The following is a 14401-nucleotide window of genomic DNA, read 5'->3' as shown; positions in this document are numbered from 1 at the left end:
CTTGCTATAAACGGTAGAACCCCTCGTAATTAAAATAAAGATTTCAATAGTTCTCACAGGACAAGCAGGATGGTAGTCCTCACAAATGGGTGACATCGAGGATGGAGCCCTGTACGGAAAACTTTTCTGTCAAAGTTTCAACAAGCTTTGACTGACACTGGCACACTGGGTGCACTGAGCATGCCCAGCCTGCAATTATCCCTGTGAGCCACAGGTGTCTCCCTCAGTCTTCTTTTTTCCGCTCTGCAGTCAGCATAGCGGTTGGAGCTCTGTGAGGATTTTTTAACTAATTACCTCATGGAAACACTTAACTTTTCACTTCAAAAAACACTTTTCCCTGCACAGGTCTCCCTCCGCGTACGTTTTTACGACGCTCGGTGAGTACTAATTCTTATTTTTCGGTCGGTTCCTGTCACTATCTTAAGGCTGTTAACTGACTGAAGCCTTCCCTTCCCCCATTTTTCAGTTAGCTTTAAACAGCTTGCGAGTATCTCTGTGACACTCTGCTTGCTTATGCTAGTGGGGTAGGGATTTTTTCCTTAACTTTAGGACCTCTGTAGCTTCAAGTCCTTCGTTCCCTGGTACCCTCACGCAGTCGATACCCTATCGCTACACCGGGACCCTCCCAAACCGCCCTGGGCTTTTATATGTCATCAGCGCCCCTCCCCCCACGGTGCCCTGATGCCTTTATCCATGTTTTTTGCTTTTCAGTGCTACCAGGCTTTTTCCTCCTACGCACTGTTTTTTTTCCTTGGGCTTCCTCGGTGCCGTCCCTACCCGGATGCATGCCATTGACGCACACGCTGTTAGTCACTGCCATGCATACTCGGGTCGCCGCCACCGCTGCCCGAGACACTTTTTAACGATCCCAGGGTCACTTCATCGATGCCACCCCCCCCCCTTTTGGGGATGCCATCGATGCCCCATCCTCCCCACCGATGTCCAGCCCTTTTCCATCGGTGGGCATCGGTGCCACATCGATTCGTCGGTGGGCATCGATGCCGGATGGTCCCCATCGGTGGACATCGGTGCCGGATGGTCCCCATCGATGGACATCGGTGCCGGATGGCTTGTCCGTCGATGGCATTGGTGCCGGATGGCCGTCCGTCGATGGCATCGGTGCCGGGTCCTTTTGCATCGATGGACACCGATGCCCAGGTGTTTCATCCATGGGCATCTATGTTAGAATGCATCCATCGAGGGCAGTCGATGCCAGGCTGCTCCCATCGGTGAAATTCGATGCCCAGGTGGGTCCCATCGGTGGGTATCCATGCCGGCTTGATTCCGTGGATGGGCGTTGATGCCAATGCCAGCCTTATGGCTGGCATCGATGCCCATGCCGATTCCAGGACTGGCGTTGATGCCGGGATGGAATTCATCGACTGGGAGATCCATGCCATCGATTCCATACGTGTCCATATCGATGCCACCGACACACGTGTCTGGGGCACCGATGCCATGTACACTTGGAAATCTGAGTCTGTCCAAATCGATACCGTCAACGTCTGTGGCCCTATAGTTGATGCCCGTGGCCATGCCACAAACGGCATAAATGCCCGCCTCCATGCATCGATGCCCTCGACACCTCCGTTTTCCTTCGGTGTCCTTGACGCCCTATTGATTCGACTTCGACTCAGTCGATGCCGGTATCTTTTTCAATAACGGCAATGTTTTTCGATTATTCGATTCCACATCGTTTCAAAGATACCTATGCCACTGCTGTCAGTGCCCGTCACTGTCATCATTCTCCTGGCCAGTCATCGACGATTTTTTATACCCATTTTGATGATATCCTCGAAGCCCCTTAGGTTGCCTTCAATATCGTCAATACCGACATAGCACCGCCACATAATACCCTCGCCTCCTCACATTGCTCCACGCTTTGGGTTCTTTTTTAAGCCCCGTATTAGCTTAAGACACTCCATTGTGTCAGGAGCAGAGCAGGCGTGCTGACAGTTCGTCATCGATCGCCTTCCAGGACGACGAGGGCTTCCATCTCGGCGCTGGGGAAAGACCGGGCCGAGCACCGTGGCACCCATCATTGCCGACATCGTGATCGTCCGCCGCTGACGCCATCCAGCACATCGGTGCCATCCTTCTCCAGGCTGGACAACGCTCGGGCAGAGCGACATCACCACTGCCATCAGCACTGTTCCTACAGTTTTGGCAGTCCTTGGTGATCCAGAACTTCCGGATCCAGGTCCGACAGCTTCTGCATTGGCATCACGACACATCGAGCCGCTGTGACGAGGGAAGGGAACATGAGTTCCATTAGGGCTCCTCTGTTCCTGGCGTGCCCCACCGTCAAGTGGTGTGGGACTATGGCCATCTGTTACACTTAGCAGTCTAAACGCCACTCACGCCTGGCCTGTCTCCTCTGTACCTGTGCCACCATACCGGGTTTCAGAGCGAGATGGACGTTTACGTCCCCGGCCTTACACTCGAGGACTCCGGAGACCGTCGGGGTCAACAATCTTCACCGGCTCGTCTTGCGGCGATCCACGTCGGATGGTAAGTACCCGCTTCGGCGGCATTCCCATAGAGTTGTGTTCTCCCATTCGGACCGTGGTTCGAAAAGTTCTGGGTCATGTGCCTTTTAGAACTGTATTAGTGTCACATATCACTATGTTAGCTATGTTAGCCACAATATCAGGAGAACCCCTCTATCTTCTTGGGATTGCAGCAGGGCTTCTTCTCTTGTCAGTAACAAGTCCCTGTGCCGACCAATGCTCTGACTCTTGGTTCCCTCCCAACCAAGGTCCAGCTGCATTGGATGATCTGCTAAACATGAGATTCAGCAACCATTGCCCCATGTACAAGTCCACCTTGAGGCCTGGCCACAGGTCTCAGTGTCTCCTTGTACAGCATACAGAAATGCGGGTACCACTTACCGCTCACACACCTGCAGGAGCCTACATGATATCCTCCATTGGGACACCTCCTGGTCTCCCATCTGGTCAGATATCAGAGCGGCCACCCCACCTTGTACCAAAGTCCCGGTACACTCCCCCAGGCGCTACGAAGTGCAGAGGGGAGAAGGGAGGGGGGTTGGGGAGTTTTAATTGCACTATTCTTTCTTTTAACAGAAAATAGTTACTCTCCGCACATCCTGGACCTAAGAAAATCCAACTTTCTTTAGACGTCACAGGTACAATGGTATCTTTGGTTACCATCACTCCATACTGCAGTAAGTACATTATTTTAATGTTTCTATGTGCTTTATGGTGAGTCAACATTACAACCCCAAGCTCTGCCGCTGGCACCAGCTTCGGTAAGTGAACTGTCTCTTGCATCACTGTTGGTGAATGCTGTTTTCTCTGTGGAGTGTAACATCATTCACTTTCCTTGCATAGACTACTGCTAACCACTTTCAGTACATGCAAGGAGCTCTCACTTTTTTCAGGACTCACTATACATTTACTAACTGGGATTACTGTCACTGCCATAAATCTCTTCTGTAACACTTCTGGACACCACAGTCTTAAGACCCTCTTGTCCAGCATGCGCACAGACATTCTGATACATTGTTATATGTCCCTGCGCATATTTTCCATAACCTCAGCCTTTCAACTTTTCATGGTTGGGCTATGGGGTTTCTTCCCACTATGCATTTTTCTCATAATTCAAAACTGCTATGGGTTATATTCAGTGACATTCTATACTCAATGGACCTAAGTGGTTTCATTGCTTTCGCCCCTGATTCTTATCCCAGTTCGAACTAGGACCTAGTCTCCTTCGACTCATGCTCGCAATTCTTTAGGGTTATAAAGTTTCTCCTGAAAGCTGTCAACCCATTATGCATCTATTGCACTCCAGCATAGTTTCTCATAAACGTCCTGGACGTTGCACCCATGAGTTATGCCCTTATGCCTTCCAATACTGCTTTTGCAACAATTCTTTGTGCATACAGACAGACAGCATAGGGACAATGTGCTTTCCAACTCATAAGCACGCACAACCTCTTAGCTGCTCTGCTAGACAGCTGCGCAGCTCTACCCTTGGCCCTTGTTCACTTCATGCGTCCTTGGGCCACATATCTAAGAGATTTAATGAACGCTCTATCTGACCTTCTCCACGTAGGTTCTATCCTCTCGAATGGTCTCAATTACATGTGTACAGGGCAAATCTTTTAACGCTGAGTTTAACTAAACTTTCCTCTGCGTCTGCATCATTCCATACGATGCACAGGTTCTGCTCCCTACACATGTTTCCTATGCGTTCCCTTAGATGCCTTTTCTTCCATCAAAGGCCTCTTCAATATATCTCTTCTGCTGCCTCTCGTAGCCAGCATTCTTCTAATGTTGAACTGGGATGGGGTTCAGTATTCTTTTCCCCACTCCCTGACTGAGATCAGTATGCTTCCCATACTTCTCAATCCATCATATCAGTAACCTTTTATTCCCTCACCAGTCAGTCCCAAATCATAGACTTACTGATGTTCTTAGGTTCTGGTAGCGTCACAAAACCTTCTAAACATAAATCTTGCCGTTTAATATGGCAGGCTTTACCTCCTGACGCTAAAAAAAAAAAAAAAAAAAAGAGGTATTACCCCTTTTACTTTTCCACCATTTTTTCTTACTCCCTCGGATTCTGTTCTCCAGACATCCTCCACATAGATACACCTTTCTCTTAGGAGGTGTATCGTTTTGGGAGTTGGGTTCCCGTTTTCGGTAATCCTCTCTGACTCGGCTTACCATGGATTATCCACTGATCAAGCTGCCTCTATTTCTCTAATCACGGAATGAACATATATATTCTCCTTATAAGTCTCATACATTCTACGTTTGAGCCTTTCCATTCCTCTCTTCCACAGTTTGGCAAGGGAACTTCTTTCCCTCTTAATGTCATTCCTGCCAGCAGGGTCCGTGAGTTATGCACTCTTTCCATACTCACCTGACTCCGTTCCTCTGCCACTGAGTAGTTCTACGCATTCAACTTTCTATCCTTTTCAGGTAGATGTTGTATCTCCTTTCCTCAGGAAATACTCTATTAATTTTTCCTAACCTCTCTCTCTCGCCCTAGGGAGAGACTGGGTTTTCCACATTCCTGGACAGTAATGCTGCGCTTACATTCTATCTACATTGCACTGCATTCCATGTGAATTCCACTTGACTCTTTCCTTCATGCAAGGGTCAAGCTGCTACTTCCAGTGGCCACACAGACCTAATCCTTCTGATTAAGTGGTCTATATTTCCTTTCCTACCAACAAGCAGACATTTCACTACAACACTGTGGGGTAGATTTTCAGAGCCCTGATCGCCTAAATCCGCCCAAAACCGGGCGGATTTAGGCGAGCAGGGCCCTGCGCGCCGGGAAGCCTATTTTACATAGGCCTCCCGGCGCGCGCAGAGCCCCGGGACTCGCGTAAGTCCCGGGGTTCTCGGAGGGGGGGCGTGTCGGGGGCGTGTCGGGGGGCGGGCCCGGTCGTCGCGGCGTTCCGGGGGCGTGTCGGCAGCGTTTTGGGGGCGGGTACGGGGCGGGGCTACGGCCCGGGGGCGTGGCCGCGCCCTCCGTACCCGCCCCCAGGTCGCGGCCCGGCGCGCAGCAGGCCCGCTGGCGCGCGGGGATTTACGTCTCCCTCCGGGAGGCGTAAATCCCCCGACAAAGGTAAGGGGGGGGTGTAGACAGGGCCGGGCGGGTGGGTTAGGTAGGGGAGGGGAGGGGAAGGTGAGGGGAGGGCAAAGGAAAGTTCCCTCCAAGGCCGCTCCGATTTCGGAGCGGCCTTGGAGGGAACGGGGGGAGGCAGCGCGGCTCGGCGCGCGCAGGCTATACAAAATCGATAGCCTTGCGCGCGCCGATCCAGGATTTTAGTGGATACGCGCGGCTCCGCGCGTATCTACTAAAATCCAGCGTACTTTTGCTTGAGTCTGATGCGCAAGCAAAAGTAGGCTGATCGCGCTTCTTTTAAAATCTACCCCATTGGGGTAGATTTTCAGACGAGCGCGAACAGCCTACTTTTGTTTGCGCTCCAGGCGCAAACAAAAGTACGCTGGATTTTAGTAGATACGCGCGTAGTCGCGCGTATCGGCTAAAATCCTGGATCGGCGCGCGCAAGGCTATCGATTTCGTATAGCCTGCGCGCGCCGAGCCGCGCAGCCTACCCCCGTTCCCTCCTAGGCCGCTCCGAAATCGGAGCGGCCTAGAAGGGAACTTTCCTTTGCCCTCCCCTCACCTTCCCCTCCCTTCCCCTACCTAACCCACCCGCCCGGCCCTGTCTAAACCCCCATCCTACCTTTGTCGGGGGATTTACGCCTCCCGGAGGGAGGCGTAAATCCCCGCGCGCCAGCGGGCCTCCTGCGCGCCGGGCCGCGACCTGGGGGCGGGTACGGAGGGCGCGGCCACGCCCCCGTACCCGCCCCCAAAACGCTGCCGACACGCCCCCGCAACGCCGCGCGCTCCGGCCCCGCCCCCCGACACGCCTCCCGACACGCCCACTCCGAAAACCCCGGGACTTACGCGAGTCCCGGGGTTCTGCGCGCGCCGGTGAGCCTATGTAAAATAGGCTCACCGGCGCGCAGGGCCCTGCTCGCGTAAATCCGCCCGGTTTTGGGCGGATTTACGCGAGCAGGGCTCTGAAAATCCGCCCCTGTGGGTATCCACATACTGTTGTGTCCGTCTTAGCCTTAACAGCTTCCCTTTGGTTACTGCTGCTTGTACTTTTTTATCAGGTTGCAGCCTGGAGTCCTCTCCATACCTTCGCAGCCTATTATTGCTTACATTTGACTAGCTGGCATGCTCCATGTTTGGCCAGTCCGCCTACTCTTACTTTTTTCAATTCACTACCCAACATCCTTCCACGAACCCATTATGGTGTTGCGGATGCCCTCCGTTCCCATTTCCACCTCAGTCGTTACGTCTTTGCGCATCTGCGGTGTATCTGGTGCATTCCCGGGCATCCTCAGCTCGGTACTCACCCATTTGTGAGGACTACCATCCTGCTTGTCCTGTGAGAAAGCAAATGTTGCTTACCTGATGTAACAGGTGTTCTCACAGGACAGCAGGATGTTAGTCCTCACGAAACCCGCCCGCCACCCCGCGGAGTTGGGTCTGTATACTTTTATTTTAGTTTCGCTTGCGCTTTTTAGCTATAAGACGAGACTGAGGGAGACACCTGTGGCTCACAGGGATAATTGCAGGCTGGGCATGCTCAGTGCACCCAGTGTGCCAGTGTCAGTCAAAGCTTGTTGAAACTTTGACAGAAAAGTTTTCCGTACAGGGCTCCATCCTCGATGTCACCCATTTGTGAGGACTAACATCCTGCTGTCCTGTGAGAACACCTGTTACATCAAGTAAGCAACATTTGCTATATCCAAGGGTTTTATTTGGGTGCTATACAATGTAAAATATATCTCTTTGCAGATGATGTTGTTGTTCCTTGGTAACCCAGTGAGATCTCTTCCTTTGACTCGCAGCTTAATAGAGCAGTTTGGAAGCTTTGCTGGCCTAAAAATTATTTTTTCTAAATCTGAAGCAATGCCTATCTCTAAACTAAAAACTTCTTGGCAAGGACCCTTTCCATTAATGTGGTCAAAAGGTTGTTTAAATACTTGGGCATATGGATTCCTTGAGATCTATCCTAGCTATATACACTTAATATTACAAACCCCATAGTTATGATCATGGAGCAATTAATAGCGTGACAAGATCTTCCTTTATCTTTACTGGGGCGATGTGCTTTATTTAAGATGGCTCTTTTGCCAAATGTTTTATATAAAGTTGCAGATGCTCCCTATATGGCTGAAACAATCAGATGTGGTTCAATTGTGTAAAATGAAACAAATTTTATATAGTGGGAAAAAAATCTAGATTTAGTTATAACATCCTTATGCGATCTAAATAATATGGAAGATTGAAGTTACTTCACTTTCGCTTTTATAACATAGCTTGTCAAATGCATTACTGTTAGGAATGATATAAAAATAATTTTAAGTTTGAGGTGCCAGGACTCATATCAGACATTTTGAGACCATATACATATGTTCCATGCTACAAATAAAAATCTTCCACAGGAGAGTCACGTGATGTGGTGATCTGGGATAGACGTGTCTAACCCGGCTCCAGGAGTTAGCCCCAGAATCTGCACTTTTTCTCCAACATCCGCGCTCATACTACCTCCAAAACTCACCTGTGAGTATCGCCTATGAATATCGACCGCTATATGAGTAAATCTCCGGTCGCCATGCCTGCTAAAATAGCAAAAAAGGACAAGGAAAAACCTAAATCCGGCGATGACAAAATGGCGACCAGTGGTGAAAAAACTACTGCAGGCCTCGTTGATGCAGCGACACTTACCGCTTTAACAAATGCGGTTACTTCGGCGGTGTCGGACAAATTGGATAAAATCTCGGAGCAGCTTACCTCGATGCAAGCTGCATTTGCGGAGCTTCCCCCGCGGATTGATGCCTTGGAATCCCGCGTCTCGGCAGCGGAGGACGAGGCATTGGCGACGGAGGGTAAACTCCACAAAATGGCGAAATTGCTCCAGGCGCAAGATGACCGTATTGACGACTTGGAGAATAGATCACGGCGCAACAATTTACGTTTTCTTGGATTACCTGAGTCCATCCCGGACAGTGATCTTAGTGAGCAATTGCTTCAGTGGCTGCCGTCGGCCTTGGGCATTTCGGAACAGCTTGGCTCCTTAAAAATTGAGCGCGCACATCGGCTGGGAAGTCGTGCGGGACCAAACCAGCGGGCCAGAGTAGTTATTGCTCGCATCCTTGATTATGCAGATCGGCAACGGATTTGGAGTGCCTCCCGGAAAATCTCGGCTCTTAAATATAACAATGAGCAGGTTCGCATTTTTCAAGACTTTTCAGCTCGAGTGGCAGCCAAACGAAAGGAATTTGGATCGGTGTGCTCCCAGCTCGCAAATAAGCAGGTGCGTTTCGCTCTCCAATTTCCTGCTAAGCTGCGCGTATGGCATGAGGGTCAATCGCAGGCTTTCGATTCGGCCCCTGAGGCCCTGAAATATGTGCAGAAAACCTTCGAAGAGGCGGCGGACGGCTGAAGGGCCTATTTTGAGAGATGTTGTATACAGCGGACGGTGTCTGCAGTACCACGCGGTTGCGTATCACAGGATTCCACGGTTTATCGGATCCTTATCTTCTGTTGAAGGGCTTACTTCGCTGGTTTCTATGGCTCATATGACTGCTGGACTCTATTTTTGCTGCACCAGCTCTTTTTCATTTTTGATTTTTCAGTAAAGTTCAGACCTACATCTTTACCCTCCTGCAACTTAATTTTATGTTCCCAGGGGGCTTTACAACGGTTCAATGATGTTGTTTCTTTATGTTTTGGTTTACTGGGGTCTAGCTCCTTACCACAGAATTTGGCTCCAGCTCTCGTTATTGAGAGAATTGGTAGAAGAATGGATGTATGGGGTTTGGGGTTGTATGATTGGGGTGGGGGATGGGAGGGGGGGGGGGGGGGGGGGGAAGGGGGGGGGGACGACACCTAACAGGTATGGGACTAATTTGTGGAGATATTGGGCACACTGCTGGATTGGGGGTGAACCGAGTGGTTCTGCTTGTATCAGAGTATGTATAGTATACCTTGCTTGTAATGGCCATGATCTATGTTTTTGTTATTCACCATGACTCCTAAAGTTAATTATATGAGTTGGAATGTGGCGGGGTTGGGGACTCCTATCAAGCGGGAGAAGGTTTTGGCTCACTGTCGCAGGTCCAAGGGAGACATTGTGTTTCTCCAAGAGACGCACATGCGTGACAAGGAACATCTTAAGCTGAAAAATAAAAAGGGTTATGCACAGGTTTTCTTTTCCTCTGGCACCAGTAAACGCAATGGAGTGGCTATCTTGATTCAGGGTTCCATTCCTTTCCAGTTGGACTCCCAGTGGTCTGTTAAAGAAGGTAGAAGCATTATCATTAAGGGCCTATTATATGGTAAACCTATTGTATTGGCCTCCATCTATGGCCCCAATCAGTACTCTCATCCCTTCTTTTCCAAATTGGTGTCTCAAGTTTCGATGATGGGCACTGATTCAGTCATTTTGGCTGGAGACTTTAATTGCATAGCTGATCATGTCCTTGACAAATGCTCTACTGTTCATACTCCGCCATTGGGAAAGGGGAAAGGTATAGCCTTTCTTTGCCATGCCCTGCAACTCCTTGATGTGTGGCGAGTGCTGCACCCGTTAGAGAGGGACTACTCCCACTATGCTAGGGCCCATCCAGCTAAATCTAGAATTGATTATATATTAATCTCCGAATCTCTTTTTACGGAGGTGGTGCAGGCGGACATCGGCACCCTGGTCATTTCCGATCATTGCCCTGTTTCTTGTCTCATTGGGGAAGCGACTAGACTCCCTTCATTGTTTCAATGGAGGATGCCGGAGTGGCTAGCTACAGATATTGAATTTGGGAAATATTTGGAGCAGAGGTGGTCCCAGTACGAGGAGTTCAATGGCCAACATATGGACGCCCCAGTCCTATATTGGGAAGCCGCCAAAGCGGTACTAAGAGGAGACATCCTTCAATACACAATCCGAAAAAAGAAACAACAAAATGCTCAAATATTAGATTTGGAACGTAAATTGCAATATTATAAGGGCCAATGGAACAGACAGAACTCCCAATTGTGGAAGGACAGGTTTCAACAGACTCAGATTCTGTTAAATGACCTTCTGCACCGTAAAGCCACCGGGAGTATGTTTTCATATAAACACAAGCTCTTTCTTCATGGCGATAAGCCAGGTAAACTCTTGGCTCGGCTCTCTAAGTCTTCAAACCCGACCAAATTCATCTCTCATATTAACAGGGCAGATGGCTCCAGGGCTGTGTCCACCTCTGAGATAGGGAAGGTTTTTCAACAGTTTTACGAAACTCTGTATACCTCTGAACCGCCGAATGAGACTAATCAGCAGTCATTCTTTCAGAACTTGCAGCTTCCTTCCTTAAATATTTCACAGCGCGAGGGATTAAATAGACCCATCACTGAAATTGAAGTTTCAAAGGTAATTTCAGACCTTAAATTACATAAATCCCCAGGGCCAGATGGAATGACGTCTTTATTCTATAAATTACTGAGAGAAAATGTGACACCGCACTTAACTACGCTTTTCAATCACATGATCACCAATGCCGTATTGCCTGACACCATGAAAGTAGCTGCCATTACTATTTTACCAAAACCTGGGAAGGACCCAGCACAACCAGGTTCATACCGCCCAATTTCACTCCTTAACCAAGATGTAAAAATTTATGCTAAAATCCTAGCCAATCGATTAAAGTTAATTCTCCCTAATCTTATCTCTCAGGAACAGACAGGCTTCGTTTATGGTAGACGGCCAGTTGCCAATATTCGATGACTGCTGGTGGCTCTGGAAACATGTCACCGGGCCACTGTAATAGATCCTTTGTTGGTGAGCTTTGACGCTGAAAAAGCGTTCGATAGAGTAGCGTGGGCCTATTTGTTTGACGCCCTGAGATGTTTTGGTTTTGCTGGCCCCTTCCTTACAGCACTTAAGATCCTATATGGGGACCCCAAAGCCTTTATTTGTATCAATGGCTCTACTTCCCCTTTATTTACGTTAAGTAGGGGAACTAGACAGGGCTGTCCCCTGTCTCCCCTCCTGTATATTCTTTCCTTGGAGCCATTAACCCAAAAAATCAAACAATCTCCCTTAATATCTGGCATTACTTCAAGGGGTATTGAGCAAAAAATGATGCTCTTTGCAGATGACATGCTGATGACAATTTCCAATGCTCGCAGCTCCCTACCAGAGCTTTTGAAGCTTATTCAGACCTTTGGCACTTTTTCAGGGCTGAAGTTGAATCTCACTAAATCTGAAGCGTTAGATATTACGGGATCTCTCAAGGATCTTTGGCCCGATTTTCCGTTACTGTGGGCGACTGATACGATCAAGTATCTTGGGATTAGAATACATGCACACCCTCAGAGCTGGTATCTTCACAATATCACCCCCTTAATAAAATTGTTTCAACAGAAGGTCAATAGTTGGGTGTCCCTACCATTATCTATTTCAGGCCGGATAGCTTTAGTTAATATGATTCTGCTCCCCAAATTACTATATATTATGCAAATGACTCCCTTCTACTTGAAACCTAAGGATGTGCGTATGTTGCATCGGATATTGAGTATCTTTTTTTGGAGCCCTAAGAAAGCCAGGATGTCCTTTTCTAAATTAATGGTGCCCAAACCAGACGGTGGCTTAGGAGTTGCTAATCTGCAGTATTATAATATTGCTTGTTTATTACCTACGTTACGGGAGTGGCTGGGCTATGGGAGCGAGTCTGAGGTCCTGCGACTCGAGAGGGCAGCCTTTTCCCCCTATCATTTGACGTTTATACTGCATACACCCCCCGGGGCGCTGCCACTTCCCATCGCCAGTAGTTTACTAGCTAGTGGTATGCGTAATTGCTGGAAATATATCCGGGTGTTTCTACATTTGGATTGGAAGCTATCTTACTGTCTCCCCTTAATTCATAATCCGATGCTTCCTGCTGGGATGCCCAGTCGACTATTGCAGAGACTTCAGGAGAGGGGTATTGTTAATATTCTTCCCTTTGTTGATTTGCAGTCCAACACACTCCGCTCCTTTGATTACTGCTGCCAAAACCTCAATTTACTCCCATCAGACTACTTTACTTATTTACAGATTCGTAGCTATATCCAGTCTTGTATAACTGGTTGTAAATGGGGGATGACGAATGGTCCCTTCCAGAGGCTGTTACATGTTAGTTCACTTAAATTAGTGAAACTGTCCATGTACTATAAATTTTTGCATGATAACTCTACGTACCACTTATACCGTACATGTGCCTGCACATGGTCAATAGATCTGGCATGTGACATTCCATTAAAGGCCTTACGAATGAGCTGTCAAGCAACCAACAAAGCCGCCATTGGTATATCTCTCAGAGAAACCCATTTGAAGGTTATTCATAAGTTGGTGTTTTGGCCTCGTAAAGCATTTCTAGCAGGAATAACTGCCTGTGGGGATTGTATCAAATGTTCTCACCCCAATGCTACTTTACTACATTGCCTGTGGGACTGTACGTGTATCCAGGTTTTTTGGTCCCAGGTTTTCCAATATTTTTCCAGTGAGTTTACGTTGGACTATGAATGGACTGCCAAGTTTTGTTTGTTGGGCGTTAAGAGTGGAAAGGGATCTATTCTTGGCTTGCCCTCACTTTTGCTTCACAAGACTCGATTGATTGCATTACGCATCATTCTCCGTCACTGGCTATCCGATCTCTCGCCAACTCTTCGCGAATGGAGGGATGCCATGCTTCATTTGTACCTACTGGAAAAGAAATCACTGGATACGACATCCCGCAAACAGCAGCTTCTATTTACAGCCTTATGGGATCCATTTATTAAATCGTTGCCCTCCTCTTTGGTAGTGGAGGCACCAACCTTATCCGCTTAAAGTACAGACTTATGTTTGTCACCCTGATACTTGGTACTGCTTTACTGCTTTATATCTCTAATCACTGGCCTTGTGATCTAGTCCCATTTCTGGTAGAAACATACCTGATGCTGATGTCGTTGGGGGGGGGGGGGGGGAAAGGCCGAGGTCATACTGAAATATGGGATACTCTCTTACTGCATATTCAGTACAATTTTCATTTTCATTATTGTTGTTGTGCTATTGCTATGCGCACTGTAGTGTTCATTTGTTAACCCTCAATAAAAATGATTACAAACAAAAAAAATCTTCCACAGAAACTAAAACTACACATACTGATTAGACTGGTGCTAATGGCCTGGCGTTTTTTCTGTGTGGAATGGGAGATTAATCCATATGCCATAAAACTACTTGGATTAGTAGATAATCCAGCCTTTCCCCCAGGTTTAGATAACTCAATACAGAGATACTGGGAACACAGATTTATCTTCAATAGAAAAGTTTTATTGTGTATTGCAAAATATTGTGTTTTCTGTTGAACAGTTACAAGTGCAATATGACTTACAACATCAACACTTTTTTATGTATTTAAAATCTAGACAATATGTACTTCAAATACTCTCACAGGCTCCTAACATGTTCGCATAAGAATCAATCATTGATTTAGTTATAAAAATTAAAGGCTTTAGTAAAAATATCTTTTTGGTATAGTCTTCATTTTAAGTACAGAGAACTCATTATATTCTTCTCTTGCACAATCCTGGACTTCGTCTCTGGGTAAACCTATAACAGAGAAAGCATTAATGGTCTATTTTGATTATGTCTTTACAGCAACTGTAGAAGTCAGGCTTCAGGAAATGCAATATAAATTGCTACACAAAATGTACATATATGGCGAGAGCTTGAAAATGAAAATTAAGGAATCAGAGTTTTGTATTAAGTGTCGCACTGAAAGGGGCATGTTAGTACAAAGTTTTCTCTGATGCCCAGTAGTAATTAAAATTGTCA

General features: G+C 47.6%; 2 long non-coding RNA genes across 3 annotated transcripts in view; one reads left to right on the top strand and one right to left on the bottom strand.

The window, feature by feature from the left end:
• The window catches only part of LOC115087372, a 104523-nt gene that overhangs the window by 81787 nt on the left and 8335 nt on the right, over nt 1-14401 (top strand). The window lies entirely within an intron of this gene.
• LOC115087373 overlaps nt 14026-14401 on the bottom strand; it is a 55546-nt gene continuing 55170 nt past the window's right edge. The window contains exon 3 of the long non-coding RNA XR_003855506.1: nt 14026-14176. This is a non-coding gene — a long non-coding RNA (uncharacterized LOC115087373). The remainder of the gene's footprint in view (nt 14177-14401) is intronic.

The sequence above is a fragment of the Rhinatrema bivittatum genome, chromosome 3 (assembly GCF_901001135.1).
Source record: "Rhinatrema bivittatum chromosome 3, aRhiBiv1.1, whole genome shotgun sequence".
NCBI classification, from domain to species: Eukaryota; Metazoa; Chordata; class Amphibia; order Gymnophiona; family Rhinatrematidae; genus Rhinatrema; species Rhinatrema bivittatum.
Note: the sequence above shows the minus strand (reverse complement) of the source record. Positions and strands in the feature narration are given on the sequence as shown.